This window comes from Octopus sinensis, linkage group LG11, assembly GCF_006345805.1.
Source record: "Octopus sinensis linkage group LG11, ASM634580v1, whole genome shotgun sequence".
NCBI classification, from domain to species: Eukaryota; Metazoa; Mollusca; class Cephalopoda; order Octopoda; family Octopodidae; genus Octopus; species Octopus sinensis.
In genome coordinates, this window is record NC_043007.1 from 68,136,966 (window position 1) to 68,156,799 (window position 19,834).

Sequence of the window (19,834 nt, forward strand, 5' to 3'; positions counted from 1 at the left end):
TGTTATGTAAAATGTTCATTTTCTTTTTTGTATATTTGTTTATGTTTTTATTCCGTGATTAGATCGTAGCATATTCATGTAGGTTATCTCGTTAACAAAATACTGGAGAAATTAAGTGGATACCATCGACACCAGTACTTGACTGGTACTTTATTCGATCGATCCTAGCTCTGAAAGATAAAAACAAAGTTGACCTTAGCTGGATTTGGACTCAGGACGTAAATAGACAGAAGAAATAAGGCAAGGCGATTCTGTCAGATACAAGGCCAGCCATTTTGATAGGTTATCTCCCTTGCACAATGAACTTGCGCGATGGAAAAAACAGAATAACAACAAAATCTATTTAGCGTGTAATTAAAGGAGTCAACATATGGTAAAGTTATTTGGGATATAGGTGATTAAAAGTTAATTAGAGCCATACAAGAAAGTATTAAGATTAAACATATTGCAATGATTATGTAATCAGTTCTTGATTTGTAATGTTTAATTCATCGTGAGTAATCCTCATGTATGCGAAATAATCGAGCTTATAGTAAATTCGTTGAGTATATGATTAAAAGTAATAGTCTTTAATTTAAGTAGTCAAATATATAGGTGTTGCTATAGGTGCCTCGGTAGCGCAGTAGGCAGCGCGTCAGTCTCATAATCAAGTAAAGTCATCAGAGGAATCTGAAGGTCGTGAGTTCGATCCTCACCTGGGGCACATAGTTTTATTTTAAATAACTTTATTTTCTTATGCCATAAAGAGCTCGTTTTATAAATAGAGGTGGAGATATTTAACAGAATCTGACACAGAAGGAAACCCGTTTTGTAAGAGGATGTGTCATATTAGATTCAAATTTTGGGTAAGTAGTCAATCGATTACATCTACCCAGTGCTCAACTAGTACTTATTTTATCGACCTCGAAAGGATGAAAGGCAAAGTCGTTCTTCGCCGAATTTGACCTCAGAACGTGAAAACGTACGAAATTCCGTTAAACATTTTGCCTGACGTGCGAACGATTCTCTCAGCCAACCGTCTTATTAGGTTGTATCATACTGATCAATCTTAAGCTTATGCGTTCGATCCTCACCAAGGGCATATTGTTTTACTTTAATGTTTCTATTTTCTGATACAAAAATAATCTATTTTATAGAAGGGTGTGTGTAGATATTTCTTAGATTTACAAATCTCCAAATTCTATTGTGGAATCTAAGGGGTTATGAATTCAACCCAGACTTCTGGAAAATGTTTTTGATTCTGCATAATGTGTATACATTTATCATTTATCTCTCTAGAACAGGTGTTCTCATCCGGGGTCCGTATGGCCCTTGGGGGTCCATGTAAGATTTTGTGATTGAAATTTATTTGGCTATACTTTTACAATACACACAATATTGCGATACTTTTGTTATATACAACTCCTAAACTTATTTGATTATAAAAACGTAATAGAATTTTTTTTACACATCAAGTGGCTATGTGGGTCCATCCAAGTGAAATAGGAATCAAAGAGGTCCATAAGTAAAAAAAGGTGTTGAGAAAGTGGTCTAGAAAGTTTTTTTTACTATTCTGAAAACTCCCACATCAGCTCAACTCCCAATAGTACAATAACATCATGTGTATAGTTAGTCGACGAATAGCCGTAATATATTTATATTTTCTAACAGATATACGAAGACACAGCCTGGCATATCGGATGTACTGAAGCAGTCAGGACATGTACTTTCACCATTTCCAGATAGTTCATATACTGGGGCTGGTCACAGCGGGGCCTTTTCTAGTCAGAAGGTGTACTCGGTCAGTATGGAACAGTTGCTGTTCCTCTGTTATTATTGATGAGACGTTAGTCCATTTTGTAGCAACCTACTGTAGCCTATAACAAGCTGGTATCGATTACTTGATACACGTTGACAGCTAATATTCAAGGCGATAAAATAAAGACCCAGTTTTTGACTTATACTTAATCTTATTGACTCTGTATAATACTTGTGCTTTATTGTTTTTCGATTTCGGAAGGGTAAAAGGTAAAGTTGACTTTGAGTTTAGAACATCAAAAACCTTACACTATAATAAAGCAACATGTTACCTAATTAACGGGTAAAGCTTTTAACACAATGTAATAACAAACACAGCTAATTAATATTAATTAGGGTTATTCAAAGAAGGAAATTGCTAAAGTATATGGCAATCATTCTGTAAAAATTACCTGAGTAATAACGACATATGTAAGAAATAGTAGATAATGTATGCATATCAGGTGAGTGCATAACAATTAGAAAGTAATCATGTGTATATAACGAACTACTACGCCAGCTGTCACTTTCCACGGTAGCGCAGTAGGCACCGCGTCAGTCTCATAATCAATCCAAGTCTGTGGAGGAATTTGAAGGCCGTGAGATCGACTCTCCCCAGGAGCATGAGCTATTTTTTCTTGAAAAAATTCATTTTCTGACACACTTGAAGATCAGCTTTATAAAGTAAGGTGTAATTTTCTTTTTAGATTTTTAAGTGATCGACTATATAGAGTGTGACCCACAAGTTGAAATGCTCTACAAAACAGTCAAATGAATCCTGCTTGGTGGATAGATCCTAGTTGTAAAACACGGATCATGTACCAGGTACCAACCTACTAAGGACAGAAAGGAGATAACTTTAAAATTAACGAAAGTTTTATCAGTTTTATGTTCAAGTTCTAGTCTCCTCTAGGAGAATGTATATTTATTCGTTGACCGTCTATCTATACGGTGCTGCTAGACATTTAAGAGCTGATGTGATGTTTCTTAGTAAATAATTGAAAATTAAGAACATTTGTCCCTCATCAAAGATCGAAGTCATCAGCCTCAAATTCCTCAATATTTTGGGATTTTTTAAATCTAACAAACATTTATACATTTCTTTATAAAATAGGTTTTCTTCCGTGTCAGAAAATATAATCATTCAACTTAAAAAAATAAAAGTAATGTGCCCCAGGTGAGGATCGAACTCACGACCTTCAGATTCCTCAACGTGCTTAGTTTGATTATGAGACTGACGCGCTGCCTACTGCGCTACCGAGGCACTGACGACAATGTCTTCTAGTAGACTTGTTAAAGGAAAACAAATTACTTTCTGATTGTTTTGTCTACTACTAGGGCTATTATTTCACATATACAACATTACTAAAGGAGAAATAATTGCATAATTCTTAAAGGAGGATTAATTACATAATTGTGTAATTAATTATCCTTTAGCAACATTAAATATGTGAAATGGTAGACCTTGTAGTAAATTGATTGGTCAACCAAATATTCAGAAAGTAACAGTTTCTAATAATTAGAAAGTAGCTAGAAAATGCTGTCGTCAGTTCCTCGGTAGCACAGTCGGCAGCGCGTCAGCCCATAATCAGTTGTGGAATCTGAAGTTCGTGAGTTCGATTCTCAACTGTGGCACGCTACTTTTACTGAATTAATATATTTTCTGACACATGAAAGCCTATTTTATAAAGGAATGTATAAATATTTGCAAGATTTTTAAAATCTCCATATCATATTGAGATAAAATATTATGTCATATTTTATCTCAATACTTTCTCTGAATAACTCTAACTTTTAATTACTAATGTTTGTAAGTAGTTGATTATATGTTAACTAATTTCAATGCAAGTATATTAATTTTTGCTTCCCTCTAGTTCATTGTGCAAGGGAGATGATCTTTCTTCCCGCAGGAACCGACTAACCTCCATCTCACTGGAGACAGCTAGCCCGGCAGAATAACCGTCTAGTATTTATTCCAGTCCTTTCCGTCCTGAGTTCAATTCTCGCCGTGTTCAATTTCAACTTTCATCCATTTAGGTTCGATATAATAAGTACCCGTCAAATAACAAGTATAGACTAATCCTTCTCCTCAATATTGCTGGCTGATGATTTGTTTATAGTGACCAAATGTTTGTGTTGACATAACACTATGCCTTAGATGAAGATCGAACGCATAAGCTTAAGATTGCTCAGTATGATACAACCTAATAAGACGGTTGGCTGAGAGAATCGTTAGCACGTCAGGCAAAATGTTTAACGGCATTTAGTCCGTTTTCACGTTCTGAGTTCAAATTCCGCCAAGAACGACTTTGCCTTTCATCCTTTCGAGGTCGATAAAATAAGTAGCAGATGAGCACCGGGTAGATGTAATCGATTGACTACTTCCCCAAAGTTTGAAACTAATATGACACATCCTCTTACAAAATGGGTTTCCATCTGAGTCAGATTATGTTAAATATCTCCACCTCTATTTATAAAACGAACTCTCTATGGCATAAGAAAATAAAGTTATTTAAAATAAAAATTTGTGCCCCAGGTGAGGATCGAACTCACGACCTTCAGATTCCTCTAAAGACTTTACTTGATTATGAGACTGACGCGCTGCCTACTGCGCTACCGAGGCACCTGTAACAGCATCCATCTATTTGGCTACTTAAAGACTATTACTTTTAATTATATACTCAACGAATTAACTATAAGCTCGATTATTTTGCATATATGAGGATTACTCACGGAGAATTAAACATTACAAATCAAGAATTAATTACATAATCATTGTGATATATTTAATCTTAATACTTTCTTGTATGTCTCTAATTAGCGTTAAATTACCTATGCCCCAAATTACTTCCCCATATATTGACTCCTTTAAATACACGCTAAATAGATTTTGTTGTTATTCTGTTTTTCCCACCGCGCGAGTTCATTGTGCAAGGGCGATAACCTAACAAAATGGCTGGCCTTGTATCTGACAGAATCGCTTTGCCTTACTCCCTCCATCAGATTGAAATTACTTGTATAGGTACCACATGTCAGATGTCGAAATGTCGAAATGATCGCAGAGCAACGTGAAATGAAGTGATTTGCTCAATGAGAACACAAGGCAACGTCCGGTCTGGGAATCGAACCCACGATCTCGCAATCGTGAGTGCAACACCTTAACCACTAAACCACTAAACCATGTGCCTTCACACACACATATATATATATAGATAGATATATAATATATGAATATATATATATATATATAGATACATATGCACACGCATACATCTATCTATCTATCTATCTATCTATCTATCTATCTATCTATCTATCTATCTATCTATCTATCTATCTATCTATCTATCTATCTATCTATCTATCTATCTATTTATACGTTTATCAATTTGTGTTGCAAGATTCTAGATGTGGAATCGTGTGTTGAAACAGATATTGTTGTATTTCAGGAGGGAATTTTTTTTTCCAAAGAAACGGAGAATGGAGTAATTGGTGCAAGAGCACAGACGAAAATGAAAAGTGTCACTGAAGAGGTCACATATGTGTCACGAAACATTTCCGGAGAATGGACATGAGTTAAAAAAAAATAAGAAGAACAAATATATAGAGCGTGTTTGTTCACCCGATGTAATCCCTATGGATTTCTTCTCGTGGTTTTTTTTTAAAGACATGATATACAAAGAGAAACCGCGAACCATTCCTGATCTTCGTCGACTTATTAACAAGCAATTCGCTACAGTCGACGTAGAACTGTCCCAAAAGGCTTGTCGCAGCGTTGCTTCGCGTTTGCTTTCTTGTATCGAAAACAATGGCGAAGAGTTTGAATCATTTCGTTCATAGTTATCATTGTTGCACCATTGTTTTATTCGTAGTCATTATTCATCATTGTTCTATGCAATAAAATTACTTGATAAACCTACGATAGGTTTCCAAATAAGAATCGAGCGAAACTTTTGGACACCCTGTATATATATATATGTATATATATATATAATATATATATATATATATTATATATATATATATATATACGAAGTTTGATAAAAAAAAGTGTTGGGACTGGTGTTATAAACAGAAAACTTCTAGATATTGGCATTTAATCTCCTTCAAACTAGTCCCCTTCTGAAGCCAGACACTTTATCCATCTTAGTGTCCATTGATGTAAGCATTCATGGAGTTCCTTTTTTTTTAGGATAGCTAACGGCTGCCTTGTAGCATCCCTTTTAAGTGGGATTTGGTTTGGGGAAAGAAGGGAAAATTTACAAAGAGCAAGATCTGGAGAATATAGTAGTTGTCGGATTTGATGAATGTTGTTTGGCCTTGCATATATGTATTCCCTCTCATCTTCTGTCTCTATGCTTATTTCTCTCTTACTACCTGTCACCAAGCCTATCATGTACACTCTTCCTGCACCTCTTATGTTAACTCTCTTTGTATTATTTTTATACTCCTTCTACACCCCTTTCTATACGATGTAAATCATTAGCAGAAAGCTCAACAAGCTAACATTTGGCTATTATCGGTTGTATGTGTATATGTATCGGCTATTATCATATAGAGTTAGTCGGTTATCTAAAAGCACCATTTTAAAAATGAGTCCTACGTAGCACTCAAGAAACAAAAAGCTATGTGCCCCAGGTGAGGATCGAACTCACGACCTTCAGATTCCTCTGTATAATTACTTGATTATGAGACTGACGCGCTGCCTACTGCGCTACCGAGGCACCTGTAACAACAGTCATGTATTAAATTAAAGACTATTACTTTTAATTATATACTCAACGAATTTACTGTATATATACACATACACACATATACATATACATACACAAATATATATACTCTTTTACTTGTTTCAGTCATTTGACTGTGGCCATGATGGAGCACCGCCTTTAGTCGAGCAAATCGACCCCAGGACTTATTCTTTGTAAGCCTAGTACTTATTCTATCGGTCTCTTTTTGCCGAACCGCTAATTTACGGGGACCTAAACACACCAGCATCGGTTGTTAAGCGATGATGGGGGACAAACACAGACACACAAACATACATACATACATACATACATACATACATACATACATATATATATATATATATATATATTCCGTCTACCAAATCCACTCACAAGGCTTTGGTCGGCCCGAGGCTATAGTAGAAGACACTTGCCCAAGGTACCACGCAGTGGGACTGAACTCGGAACCATGCGGTTCGTAAGCAGGCTACTTACCACTCCTATATATATATATATATACACGCCCATATACATATATAAATATATATACACACGTACATAAACACACACATACATACATACATACATACATACATACATACATACATACATACATACATACATACATACATACATACAGACAGACAGACAGACAGATAGACAGACAGACAGACAAGGTATTAATTGGCCCGAGGTTACACTATCATTACTAGTTCTACACACACTTTCTCTATACTTCACTAGTCTCTGTCTTTCTCTTTTCTCGCCTCTGATTCTTTGGTCTCCTCTTCCCCCCACTCTCTCACATTTCTCTGTCTTTCTCACTTTGCACCACACTGATTCTGTCGTCAAGCCAATCCTTGGCACGCTCTCTTTCTTCTCCCGACTTTAATTCCTTCTTCCTCTCTCTTCTCCCCCTCTTTTGTGACTTTGTCCCTCTTTTTCTCTCTCTCTTTGATTCCTTTGTCCCTTTTTCTCTCTCGCGTGACCGCCGGCCAACTAGCCTTTCGGCTTCTGAACACCACCACGACAACATCGATTTCTTCGTCTGCCGTAAGGCATTATTTTCAAAATACGCCAGCTAAGCTAAGTTGAACTGTCTAAAGTAGTAAGACACCCGTTGTTTTTGTCCTGTTATTTCTATTATTGTTTTTTGTATTTATATTCGTGTGGCATCGTCCGTTTTTCTGTCCTTGTTTCGTATACATTGGATCCTTTTTCCAAGAAATCTAATGCTCGTAGCTTAGTTTTTCCTGGGGCTGGCCGGATCGGAGCGATCTCAAGATTAATCAGCCGAAATTGCGAGGATGATCCGGTTCTTGACTGAAGATTAGAGGCTTCGAATGACCCGTCCGTTTTTTGTGTCGTCTCTTTGAGTGTTTTGCGTTCTTGTCTCATTTTGTATTTATATATATATTTTTTATACATCTGTCCCTTTCTCCTGTCTTTTGTTCTCACGTGACAGCTAGCCGCTGTTGAGCGCTCTTTTCGTTTTCAGCAGCCTCAGAAGCAACACGGATTTGTTCGTCTCCCCGTGGCCTTTAGGCACAACTTCACAAGCCAGCCCCTACTCAAATCGTCCTGTCGAAAGACCCTTGTCCTACGTCCTGGTTTTGTTTTGTTGTTTATTTTTTATTTTCACCGTTATTGTTTTTATACGTTTTTGTATTCTTATTGGTGTCACGTATTCTGTATTTTTGTTTGTGTACTTCGATCGTTTTCCGTCCTTTCGTTGTATACATTCGAAGCTTTGGGCTGGCCATATCGGAGCGGTCTCGGGATTGATCGGCCGAGGTTGCTAAGATGATCTGGTTCTTGACTGATGACTGGGGCTTCGAATGTCCCGTCCTGTGGTTCTTGTGTCGTCTCTGTGGTGTTTCATGTTCTTGTCCATGTCTGTATTTAATTTTACTGTTTACCTATATAATCGGCGGCTACGTATCCACAATTGTCCTTATACGATAAGTATATTTTTTTTCTCAAGCTTTGATACGACTCTTAATCTGTCTCTTTTTCTCTCTCTCTCCCTCCTCCCTTATTCCACTTCCGTTCTTTCCCTCTCCATCCGTCCCCCCCCCCTTTCTACGTTTCTCTATCTCTCTCACCTCCAGCCCCCTCGATCTGTCTCTTTCTTCTCCTCTCTCGTCCACCTTCTCTCCCCTTTTCATCTGTCCCTTTCTCCTGTCTTTTGTTCTCACGTGACAGCTAGCCGCTGTTGAGCGCTCTTTTCGTTTTCAGCAGCCTCAGAAGCAACACGGATTTGTTCGTCTCCCCGTGGCCTTTAGGCACAACTTCACAAGCCAGCCCCTACTCAAATCGTCCTGTCGAAAGACCCTTGTCCTACGTCCTGGTTTTGTTTTGTTGTTTATTTTTTATTTTCATCACCGTTATTGTTTTTTTACGTTTTTGTATTCTTATTGGTGTCACGTATTCTGTATTTTTGTTTGTGTACTTCGATCGTTTTCCGTCCTTTCGTTGTATACATTCGAAGCTTTGGGCTGGCCATATCGGAGCGGTCTCGGGATTGATCGGCCGAGGTTGCTAAGATGATCTGGTTCTTGACTGATGACTGAGGGCTTCGAATGTCCCGTCCTGTGGTTCTTGTGTCGTCTCTGTGGTGTTTCATGTTCTTGTCCATGTCTGTATTTAATTTTACTGTTTACCTATATAATCGGCGGCTACGTATCCACAATTGTCCTTATACGATAAGTATATTTTTTTCTCAAGCTTTGATACGACTCTTAATCTGTCTCTTTTTCTCTCTCTCTCCCTCCTCCCTTATTCCACTTCCGTTCTTTCCCTCTCCATCCGTCCCCCCCCCCTTTCTACGTTTCTCTATCTCTCTCACTCCAGCCCCCTCGATCTGTCTCTTTCTTCTCCTCTCTCGTCCACCTTCTCTCTCCTTTTCATCTGTCCCTTTCTCCTGTCTTTTGTTCTCACGTGACAGCTAGCCGCTGTTGAGCGCTCCTTTCGTTTTCAGCAGCCTCAGAAAACACGGATTTGTTCGTCTCCCCTGGCCTTTAGGCACAACTTCACAAGCCAGCCCCTACTCAAATCGTCCTGTCGAAAGACCCTTGTCCTACGTCCTGGTTTTGTTTTGTTGTTTATTTTTTATTTTCACCGTTATTGTTTTTACGTTTTTGTATTCTTATTGGTGTCACGTATTCTGTATTTTTGTTTGTGTACTTCGATCGTTTTCCGTCCTTTCGTTGTATACATTCGAAGCTTTGGGCTGGCCATATCGGAGCGGTCTCGGGATTGATCGGCCGAGGTTGCTAAGATGATCTGGTTCTTGACTGATGACTGAGGGCTTCGAATGTCCCGTCCTGTGGTTCTTGTGTCGTCTCTGTGGTGTTTCATGTTCTTGTCCATGTCTGTATTTAATTTTACTGTTTACCTATATAATATATATTATATATATATATATATATATATATATATATATATATATACTTTAACGTGCTTTGCAGCATTTCGTTTGTTTTTACGTTTTGAGTTCAAATGCCACCGTGGTCAACTTTGCCTTACATCCTTTCGCGGTCGTTAAAATAAGTACCAGTTGAACACTGGGGTCGATGTAATCGACTTAACCACTACCCCGAACTTGCTGACCACGTGCCAAAATCTGAAACCAATATGGTCAAAGTCAATATAGAAAGAAAGGTCCCAAGACGCAAGATTTGTTTCGAAATACGAACTCAAATCAAGAGCCATGCAAACCTATTTCTTTACTACCCACAAGGGGCTAAACACAGAGGAGACAAACAAGGACAGACAGACGGATTAAGTCGATTATATTGACCCCAGTGCGTAACCGGTACTTAATTTATTGACCCCGAAAGAATGAAAGGCAAAGTCGACCTCGGCGGAATTTGAACTCAGAACGTAGCGGCAGACGAAATACCGCTCAGCATTTCGCCCGGTGTGCGAACGTTTCTGCCAGCTCACCATAAGAGCCTTGCAAACCAAATGCAAAAATGTTCCGAGTGAATACAGGAAGAAAGGTTATCTCCCCTGTACTCAAATGCCACTTATAGCTTTCGTAATTAACGTCTAATAAAGTTGATAACAATAGAATAGCTATGGCAATTACTAATTCAAAGAAAATATAGATATAAAAAGTGCGTATTGTGATGAAATATATCGTAATAATTACGTAATAATTTTCTAACATGTAACGTTAGATATATATAATGCTATATATGTTGTAAATTAGATGACAGAAAGGTAAATTAAACAATATATGTTAGATAACTAGGTAAGCAGTTAGAAAGTAAGAGTGCTTGTATAGACAAATTTAAACGCAGTTAATTACCTGCCTCGGTAGCGCAGTAGGCAGCGCGTCAGTCTCATAATCAAACAAGATATGCTGAGGAATCTGAAGGTCGTGAGTTCGATCCTCACCTGGGGCACAACATTTTTATTTTGAATAAAACTTATTTTCTTATACCATAGAGAGTTCATTTTATAAATAGAGGTGAAGATATTTAACAGAAATTCCACGGCAGGAATTGTCAATTACCTGTACACTTCTTAGAGAAGGACGATTACAAAATATTCTATGGTTGTGATTGTGTTTGTGTTCCCACAGGCTTGATGAGCGGCGCTGATTTGTTTAAGTCGTCTTTGACAAAAGAACCAACAAAATAGGTACCAAGCTTAAAAGTTAAGTAGTAGGATCAATTTGTTCGGCTAAACTCTTCAAGAGGTTGCTCCAGTATGGCTGCAGTCCGAACACTATATAAATTAAATGAGAAGGTAATTAGTTAGAATGTCATCGTACTTATACAGAGAAATTTAGCAGAAGCGTACCGGTTACCTCGGTAATGCAGTAGGCAGCGCGTCAGTCTCATAATCAAACAGCTTATGGTGAAGAACCTGAAAATCGTCAGTTTGATCCTCACCTGTATATTCATTTTCTGACATCACACAAAGTTTTGCACGGGAGGAGTGATATTTACCAGAAATCTCCCAGCTATTTATATGAATTATAAGAAGAAATAGTCAACTCCCTAAGGAGTTCGTATAGGAGACTGTTAGGGTAAAAAATTATTAATTTATAATTTATGAATTTTACCAAGCAGCTTTCGGTATGGAAAAGAACCATATTCGGTAAAAACTTATACAAGAAGTTTTATATATAATTATAACAATAATTAAGGGCTTAGCAACAAGTTGCTTCACCACATACCGAAAATTTAGAAATAACAGCCAAAAGACCGTTATTTCTTTTGTAGCGAAAAGAAATAACGGTCTTTTGGCTGCTATTTCTAAATTTTCGGTATGTGGTGAAGCAACTTGTTGCTAAACCCTTAATTATATATATATTTATGCATAGTTCCAGCCAGACCACAGCAATAATAAAAAATATTATAATTGTATAAGTTAAATGGAGGACGGTACTTAACAGAAATCGAGTTGCGTACCCTTAATTCTCCTTAACTTTATGTGTGTGTGTGTGTTTCTGTTGTACCTGTATTTCAAGGGGCCGGCCTTGTCACTCTCTGTGTCACGCTGAATATCCCCGAGAACTACATTAAGGGTACACGTGTCTGTGGAGTGCTCAGCCACTTACACGTTAATTTCACGGGCAGGCTGTTCCGTTGATTCGGATCAACCGGAACCATCGTCGTCGTAATCGACGGAGTGCTTCCATTCCATAGTCTCCACCTCTATTTATAAAACGAACTCTCTATGTCATGAGAAAATAAAGTTATTCAAAATAAAATGATGTGCCCCAGGTGAGGATCGAACTCACGACCTTCAGATTCCTCTGTATAATTACTTGATTATGAGACTGACGCGCTGCCTACTGCGCTACCGAGGCACTCGATAACAGGTATTTAAATTTGTCTATCTATGACTTTCGTGCTACTTTCTTTTGTCATTTAATTTTTCTATTGAAATTTACTCTGCTTTCATTTAACTTTTAATGTCTACCTTTTTTTTTCTTTTATAATATTACTAGCGAGGAAATTTCAATGTTATTATCATAATCCACATTATTTTAATATCTCTTTTGCATGTCTTTTAATTGCTTTTAATTACCTACCCTATTACAAATAAAACACTAAATATATTCGTGTTATTTCAAGGGAAATGCACTTTCTCTCTGCATTTCCCATAAGTATATTTAGAATTATATAATTTTACTCTGATACTCATAACCCATAATACTTTTATTACGTGATTTCTTTCTCTAAGAAGGCTTCAGGTAATTGACAATTTCTCCCAGTCCTTTATGCATATGGTCTATATTATAAGAAAATAAAGTTATTAAAAAAAAATTCTAAAATGACATGCCCCAGGTGAGGATCGAACTCACGACCTTCAGATTCCTCAACCTATTTTGTTTGATTATGAGCAGACGCGCTGCCTACTGCGCTACCGAGGCAATTGGTAACCTGCTTTTAAATATGTCTGCATATGACTTTCAGGCTACTTTGTTTTTACTTTCTCTATCGAAATTTACCCTTCTGTCATTTAACTTTTAATGTCTACCATTTTTTCTTAAAGAAGAATTATGGAGATGCGATTCGATTTCTGTCATTAAATACAACCTGAGATTTAACTTATACAGTTATTGCTGTAGTAATTTCTTGTATTATATATGTTAATACACAAGTAACTGAAACACGAAATAAAAAAAATCATATAAAATCATTTAGAGTATCAGTAAACTGTTAAACCTCAGAATACGCTTATAGTGAAGAAAGTTTATCTCCCTTGCACTGAAATGCCGCAAATATATTTAGCAGGTTACTTGTAATAAGGGTAGATAACAACTGAATAGCTATAGAAATAGGTAATTGAAAGCAATTAAAAAACGTGCAAGGAAATATTGAAATAATGTGTGTTATGATAATGACGGTAATTTCCTTGCAAGTAATATAAAAGAAAAAATGGTAGACATTAAAAGTTAAATGACAGTTAATTTACAGAAGGGTAAATTTCAATAGAGAAATTAAATGACAAATCAAAGTAGCCTGAAAGTCATATGCAGACATATTTAAAAGCAGATTACCGATTGCCTCGGTAGCGCAGTAGGCAGCGCGTCAGTCTCATAATCAAACAAAATAGGTTGAGGAATCTGAAGGTCGTGAGTTCGATCCTCACCTGGGGCATGTCATTTTAGAATTTTTTTTGATAACTTTATTTTCTTGTAATATAGACCATATGCATAAAGGACTGGGAGAAATTTGTAATTACCTGAAGCCTTCTTGAAATCACGTAATAAAAGTATTATGGGTTATGAGTATCAGAGTAAAATTATATAATTCTGAATATACTTATGGGGAATGCAGAGAGAAAGTGCATTTCCCTTGAAATAATACGAATATATTTAGTGTTTTATCTGTAATAGGGTAGGTAATTAAAAGCAATTAAAAGACATGCAAAAGAGATATTAAAATAATGTGGATTATGATAATAACATTGTAATTTCCTCGCTAGTAAAATTATAAAAGAAAGAAAAAAAGGTAGACATTAAGAGTTAAATGACAGCAGAGTAAATTGCAATAGAGAAATTAAATGACAAAAGAAAGTAATACGAAAGTCATAGATAGACAAATTTAAATGCTTGTTATCGAGTGCCTCGGTAGCGCAGTAGGCAGCGCGTCAGTCTCATAATCAATTAATTATACAGAGGAATCTGAAGGTCGTGAGTTCGATCCTCACCTGGGGCACATATTATTTTATTTTGATTAACTTTATTTTCTTATGCCATTGAGAGTTCGTTTTATAAATAGAGGTGGAGACTATATAGATTAAATAAGAAGGTAACTAGTTAGAATGTCGTCGTATATATTGTTTGTTCCTTCTCGAGACTTGCTTGGCTCATAAAGGCCGGTTTTCCTTGGGTTATAGGTTCCCCACTTGGACGGGACGTCGGTCCGTCGCAGGTGAGCTGCAAGATGCAGGAGGAAAGAGTAAGAGAATGTTGTGGCGAAAGAGTCAGCAGAAGCTCGCCATTACCTTCTGCCGGAGTCGCGTGGTGCTTAGGTGTTTCGCTAATAAGCACACACATCGCCGGATATGAGATGCGAACCCTCGACCGCGAGTCCGCTTCTCTAACCATTAGGCAATGGGCCTCCACACACACACACAAACACACACACACACACACACGCACGCACGCACGCACGCACGCACGCACGCACGCACGCACGCACGCACAGTTAAAGAGAATTAAGGGTACGCAACTCGATTTTCGTTAAGTACCGTCCTTCATTTAACTTATACAATTATAATATTTTTATTATTGCTGTGGTCTGGCTGGAACTATGCATACAGAAAACGTTGTGGTAATTTCTTGTATTAAAGATGTTTATATATAATTAATTGATAGACAAAATAAGAAATCGCGCAATAAAAGTATTATAGGTTATGAGTTTGAGAGTAAATTTATATAATGCTGAATATAGGAATAAAGTTTATCTCCCTTGAAATGACACTACTATACTTAGTGTTTTATTTGTAATAGGGTAGATAAAACTGGGTAAGTAATTAAAAGTAATTAAAAGACATGCAAAGGAGATATTAAAAGAATGTGGATTATGATAACAACATTGTAATTTCCTCGCTAGTAATATTATAAAAGAAAAACAAAAGTTAAACATTAAAAGTAGTATGAAAGTCATAGATAGACAAATTCAAAAACTTGCTACCAAGTGCCTCGGTAGCGCAGTAGGCAGCGCGTCAGTCTCATAATCAAGTAAAGTCTTTAGAGGAATCTGAAGGTCGTGAGTTCGATCCTCACCTGGGGCATATTTTTTATTTAGAATAACTTTATTTTCTTATGCCATAGGGAGTTCGTTTTATAGAGGTGGAGATAATTAATAGAAATTCTCCGATCGGTAGAAATTGTCATTTGCCTGTAGACTTCTTAGAGAAGGTCGGTTACAAAGTATTCTTTGGCTCTGTGTATGTGTGTGTGTGATTATGTTTGTGCTACCACAGGCTTGATGACCGGCGCTCATTTGTCTAAGTCTTTTGTAACGTAGTTGTTTGGCACAAGAACCGACAAAATAAGTATCAAGCTTAAAAGTCGGTGCTCCCTCAAGGCTGCGGTCCGAACACTATATAAATTAAATGAGAAGGTAATTAGTTTGAGTGTCATCGTACATATATAGAGAAATGTAACTAACGGTTTTCCTTTGCCTCGGTAGCGCAGTAGGCAGCGCGTCAGTCTCATAATCAAGCAGCTTATGTTGAGATATCTGAAGGTCGTGAGTTCGATCCTCACCTGGGGCACATCTTTTAAATTTTTTTTGCTCAAATATCTTCATCTTTTTGAGATCGCACAGAGTTATATACAGTATCGGTGATATTTAATAAGAAATATCCCGACCATTTATATAAACTACTAGAAGAAATAATGAAGTCCCTCTAAACTTATGGGAGGACTGTTACAAGATACTTTCTAGTATATACGAGGCGGTGCTGAAAAGTTCATGCGTGGCTGTGTGGTAAGAAGCCTGCTTCCCAACCACATGGTTCAGTCCCATTGCGTGACACCTTGGGCAAGTATCGTCTCTGGCCGACTAAAGCCTTGTGAGTGGATTTGTTAGATGTAAACTGAAAGAAGTACATCGTGTATATATGTATGTATATATATATATATATATTATATATATATATATTATATATATATATTACATACAAAATTTAGGGGACTGACCACTAAAAAAAAAAGTCCTCTAAATTTTGTATGTAAAAAAAAATTCAATGTTCGGATTTCTTTAAATTATGCTAGGTCACTAGTTTTAATTGATTAGTATCAATTTCTACCCTTATTTAATTATATATGTATGTTTGTATGTTTGTGTGTCTGTGTTTGTCTCATCCACCATCGCTTGACAGCCGATGTTAGTGTGCTTACTTCCCCGTAACAAAGCGGTTCGGCAAACGACACCGATAGTATGAGTACTAGGCTTAGAAAGATTAAGTCCTGGGATCAATTTTTTCCTACCAAAGTTGGTGCTCCAGCATGGCCGCAGTCAAATGACTGAAACATATAAAAGAATGAAATAATATAATTAATCGAAAGGCGAAATAAGAAAATACTTATGAATGTAGGAAGAACGTTTATTTTCATTGCACTGAAATGACTCAACTATATTTAGTGTTTACTTTTAACAGGGTAGATGACAATTGAATAGCTATAGAAATAGGTAATTAAAAGTAATTAAAAGACATGCAAAGGAAGCATTGAAATGAAATCTATCATGGTAACCACATAGTAATTTTCTCGTAAGAAATGCTATATATGAAAAAGAAGTAGGCATCACAAGTAGAGTAAATTCTAATATACAAACTAAATGACGGAGTAATTAATCTGAAAGTAATAGTACTTATATAGACAAATTTAAGCGCTGCCTTCCAATTACCTTGGTAGCGTAGTAGGCAGTACTTCAGTTGCGATGAAACTAAATGTCATGAGTTCGACCCTCACCTGGGGCACACCACTTAAACTTTTTCTTTTTCTTCGTCTTCTGACACCGCACAGAGTTACGTATGGTTGCAGGGTAGTGGTGATTGTGGTGGTTATGGTATTTATCAGAAATACCACCACCATTTATATGAACTACTAGAAGAAATAGTCAAGTCCCTATAGAATCCTCGCAGGAGGTCGGGCACAAGATACTCTCATATCTCTTATATAAAATCCGTTCTGTCTGTCTGTCTGTGTGTATGTCTTCTCGGATCTCGGGCATCCTTCAACCGATTGCGCTCAAATTTGATATATAGATACCGACGGTATCAGGGCGTCTATAAGTCTTGAAAAAATTACGAAAATCGATTCCAGGTGAGAATAAAGCGATCGATAAAGCCGTTTTTGTCCTGCTTTTCTTCTGTCAACCTGTACATAACTGCACCTTCTATTTTTTGTTATTTTTGTACTGCTTAAAAGCACGTTTCTTTCCTGCCAAGCTTACTGTTTGAACAATGTTTGTGTTCTCCCAGTCAACAGCCTTATCATTACTGGTACTTTAAACTCTTCGGTTGCATATTTGTGTGAATAAAATCGTTTTTCTTTGGAATAGAAAAAAAGTCTATCTTTATTTTTTCTTTTGCTGGTGTTTCAAATCTAGGTTAAATCAGTGTTTCTCAAAGGGGAGGCCTATGGGACGGTGGGACATGTTGGTTTGAGAAAATTTGGTTTAAATGTTTGACAACTCATCACCGTCCATTCGCTCGTATATATATATATATATATATATATTATATATATATATATATTATATATATATATATATATATATATATATATATATATAATATATATATATATATATATATATATATATATATATATATGTATATGTATATATGGCCTGGTGAGTAGCTAGCGGAGTACACCTCGTTTGAGCAATTACTACTTGAGAGGTTCTGCTAGCTAGGAAACACATGTAGTCTGTATTTTATCTACTCCATTTCCTAACTTTGGATTTTTATATTCGCATACACAGTAATCCTAGTTGCTAACCTTGAACTATAAAATAACTTTGTTTTCAGCTTATCAAACTTCGATATGGGAAAAATTCACGACCTTCTACGTCAATAAACGAGTAGAAAGTTGTCTTTTATACCATCTACGGACTGCTCGAAGCTTACTAACTTCCTAACATCTTAATCCTTGGCTCTTACCTTCACACACTTGGATTTTACCTTTGTACCCAAACAACTGTTTGACGACCGGCGTTGATTTGTTTAAGCTCTCAACATAGCGGTTCGACAAACGAAACAATAGAATAAGTGCTAGACTTAAAAAATTAAATATTAGGGTCCATTTAAAATAATAATAATAATAATGAAATTATTGTATACAGTGCTCAGGTCACCACAACTTGTCAAACAGTGCGTATAAAATATATGCAGTAATGTACAAATGTCTGGAAAGCGAACAGTGTATGAGTCAGATACATGCTTGCGTGTGTATGGAGGGGAGAAAATCAGGTGTAGTGTTGGCGAATCTCAGGAAGCATGGAAGTTTTGAAGGATGCAGTGCTCAAGGCGGTGCTCCAGCAAGGATGCAGTCCGATGACTGAAAAAACTCTAACGGAACTAAGAGACGCTCCTCAGTTTCTGTTATTATGTAGCAACCGAGATTTAACTTATATAGTTAGAATATATTTATTTTTGTAATGCCTTATGGTATTTAATTGTATTAAAGATGTAAATATGTAATCAATTAAACAACGAAATAAGAAACCGTAAATAATCTTTTCTACTCTAGGCACAAGGCTCGAAATTTTTTTGTGGGGAGGAGGCCAGTCGATTAGATCAACCTCAGTACGCAACTGGTACTTAATTTTTCGAACCCCGGAAGGATGAAAGGTAAAGTCGACCCAGCGGAATTTGAAATCAGAACGTAAAGACAGGCGAAATACCTATTTCTTATTTCTTTACTGCCCACAAGGAGCTACACACAGAGGGGTCAAACAAGGACAGAAAAACAAATTAAGTCAATTATATGGACCATAGTGCGTAACTGGTACTTATTTAATCGACCCCGGAAGGTTGAAAGGCAAAGTTGACCTCGGCGGAATTTGAAATCAGAACGTAAAGACAGACGAAATAACTATTTCTTTGCTGCTCACAAGGGGCTAAACACAGAGGGGACAAACAAGGACAGACAAACGGATTGAGTCGATTATATCGACCCCAGTGTGTAACTGGTACTTAATTTATCGACCCTGAAAGGATGAAAGGCAAAGTTGACCTCGGCGGAATTTGAATTCAGAATGTCGCGGCAGACGAAATACTGCTAAGCATTTCGCCCGGCATGCTACCGTTTCTGCCAGCTCGCCGCCTTAAGTAACCATGTAATAAAAGCATTATCGGGAATAAAAGCAAAATTATATATTTCATATGCTCATCCAGGAAGAAAATTTATCTCCCTTGCACTGTAATGACAAAGTCGGTATTGAACTAAAACTTATCGAGTTAATTACATAAGTTCATCACGTGCAATGTTTCATAGACCTCAAGTTACTACAAAGCTTCTTAACCTCCAGCTGTTGAAACTTTGGCATTCTTCTGGGTCAATGGTCGAGAGTGTGCATTTTGTTTTTGGAGTATTTATAGATATCTTTATATATAAAAGTGAAGTTGTGTGAGTGTCTGTCTCCTACGATTTAGATTCCTAACTACTCCCACATTTTGCGGTGCAGTGTAACCAAAAGCGGGTATCTTATAGTCGTGATTCATATCGAGCCCTTCTGGGTATTAGCGCGTGTCTATGATGAGTCTATGATTTAAAAAAAAATTACCATCGTTTTTTCCCATTTTTAATGCATTTTTTGGCTATTATATAAAATGCT

At 36.8% G+C, this 19,834-nt stretch overlaps 10 non-coding genes across 10 annotated transcripts; 6 read left to right on the plus strand and 4 right to left on the minus strand.

Moving 5' to 3' along the window:
- Positions 1–608: 608 nt before the first annotated feature.
- Trnam-cau lies at positions 609–703 on the plus strand. Its single transcript has 2 exons — positions 609–645; positions 668–703. It is a non-coding gene; the product is annotated as a tRNA-Met (tRNA).
- Positions 704–2,945: 2,242 nt separating this feature from the next.
- Positions 2,946–3,040, minus strand: Trnam-cau. Its single transcript has 2 exons — positions 3,004–3,040; positions 2,946–2,981 (listed from the first exon to the last, which is right to left on the minus strand). It is a non-coding gene; the product is annotated as a tRNA-Met (tRNA).
- Positions 3,041–4,304: 1,264 nt separating this feature from the next.
- Trnam-cau lies at positions 4,305–4,399 on the minus strand. Its single transcript has 2 exons — positions 4,363–4,399; positions 4,305–4,340 (listed from the first exon to the last, which is right to left on the minus strand). It is a non-coding gene; the product is annotated as a tRNA-Met (tRNA).
- A 2,007-nt stretch (positions 4,400–6,406) lies between these two features.
- On the minus strand, positions 6,407–6,500 carry Trnam-cau. The gene is made up of 2 exons: positions 6,464–6,500; positions 6,407–6,442 (listed from the first exon to the last, which is right to left on the minus strand). It is a non-coding gene; the product is annotated as a tRNA-Met (tRNA).
- Positions 6,501–10,826: 4,326 nt separating this feature from the next.
- Trnam-cau lies at positions 10,827–10,921 on the plus strand. The gene is made up of 2 exons: positions 10,827–10,863; positions 10,886–10,921. It is a non-coding gene; the product is annotated as a tRNA-Met (tRNA).
- Positions 10,922–12,242: 1,321 nt separating this feature from the next.
- Trnam-cau lies at positions 12,243–12,336 on the minus strand. The gene is made up of 2 exons: positions 12,300–12,336; positions 12,243–12,278 (listed from the first exon to the last, which is right to left on the minus strand). It is a non-coding gene; the product is annotated as a tRNA-Met (tRNA).
- A 1,202-nt stretch (positions 12,337–13,538) lies between these two features.
- On the plus strand, positions 13,539–13,633 carry Trnam-cau. Its single transcript has 2 exons — positions 13,539–13,575; positions 13,598–13,633. It is a non-coding gene; the product is annotated as a tRNA-Met (tRNA).
- Positions 13,634–14,100: 467 nt separating this feature from the next.
- Trnam-cau lies at positions 14,101–14,194 on the plus strand. The gene is made up of 2 exons: positions 14,101–14,137; positions 14,159–14,194. It is a non-coding gene; the product is annotated as a tRNA-Met (tRNA).
- A 986-nt stretch (positions 14,195–15,180) lies between these two features.
- Trnam-cau lies at positions 15,181–15,275 on the plus strand. Its single transcript has 2 exons — positions 15,181–15,217; positions 15,240–15,275. It is a non-coding gene; the product is annotated as a tRNA-Met (tRNA).
- Positions 15,276–15,666: 391 nt separating this feature from the next.
- Positions 15,667–15,761, plus strand: Trnam-cau. Its single transcript has 2 exons — positions 15,667–15,703; positions 15,726–15,761. It is a non-coding gene; the product is annotated as a tRNA-Met (tRNA).
- The last annotated feature ends 4,073 nt before the right edge of the window (positions 15,762–19,834 follow it).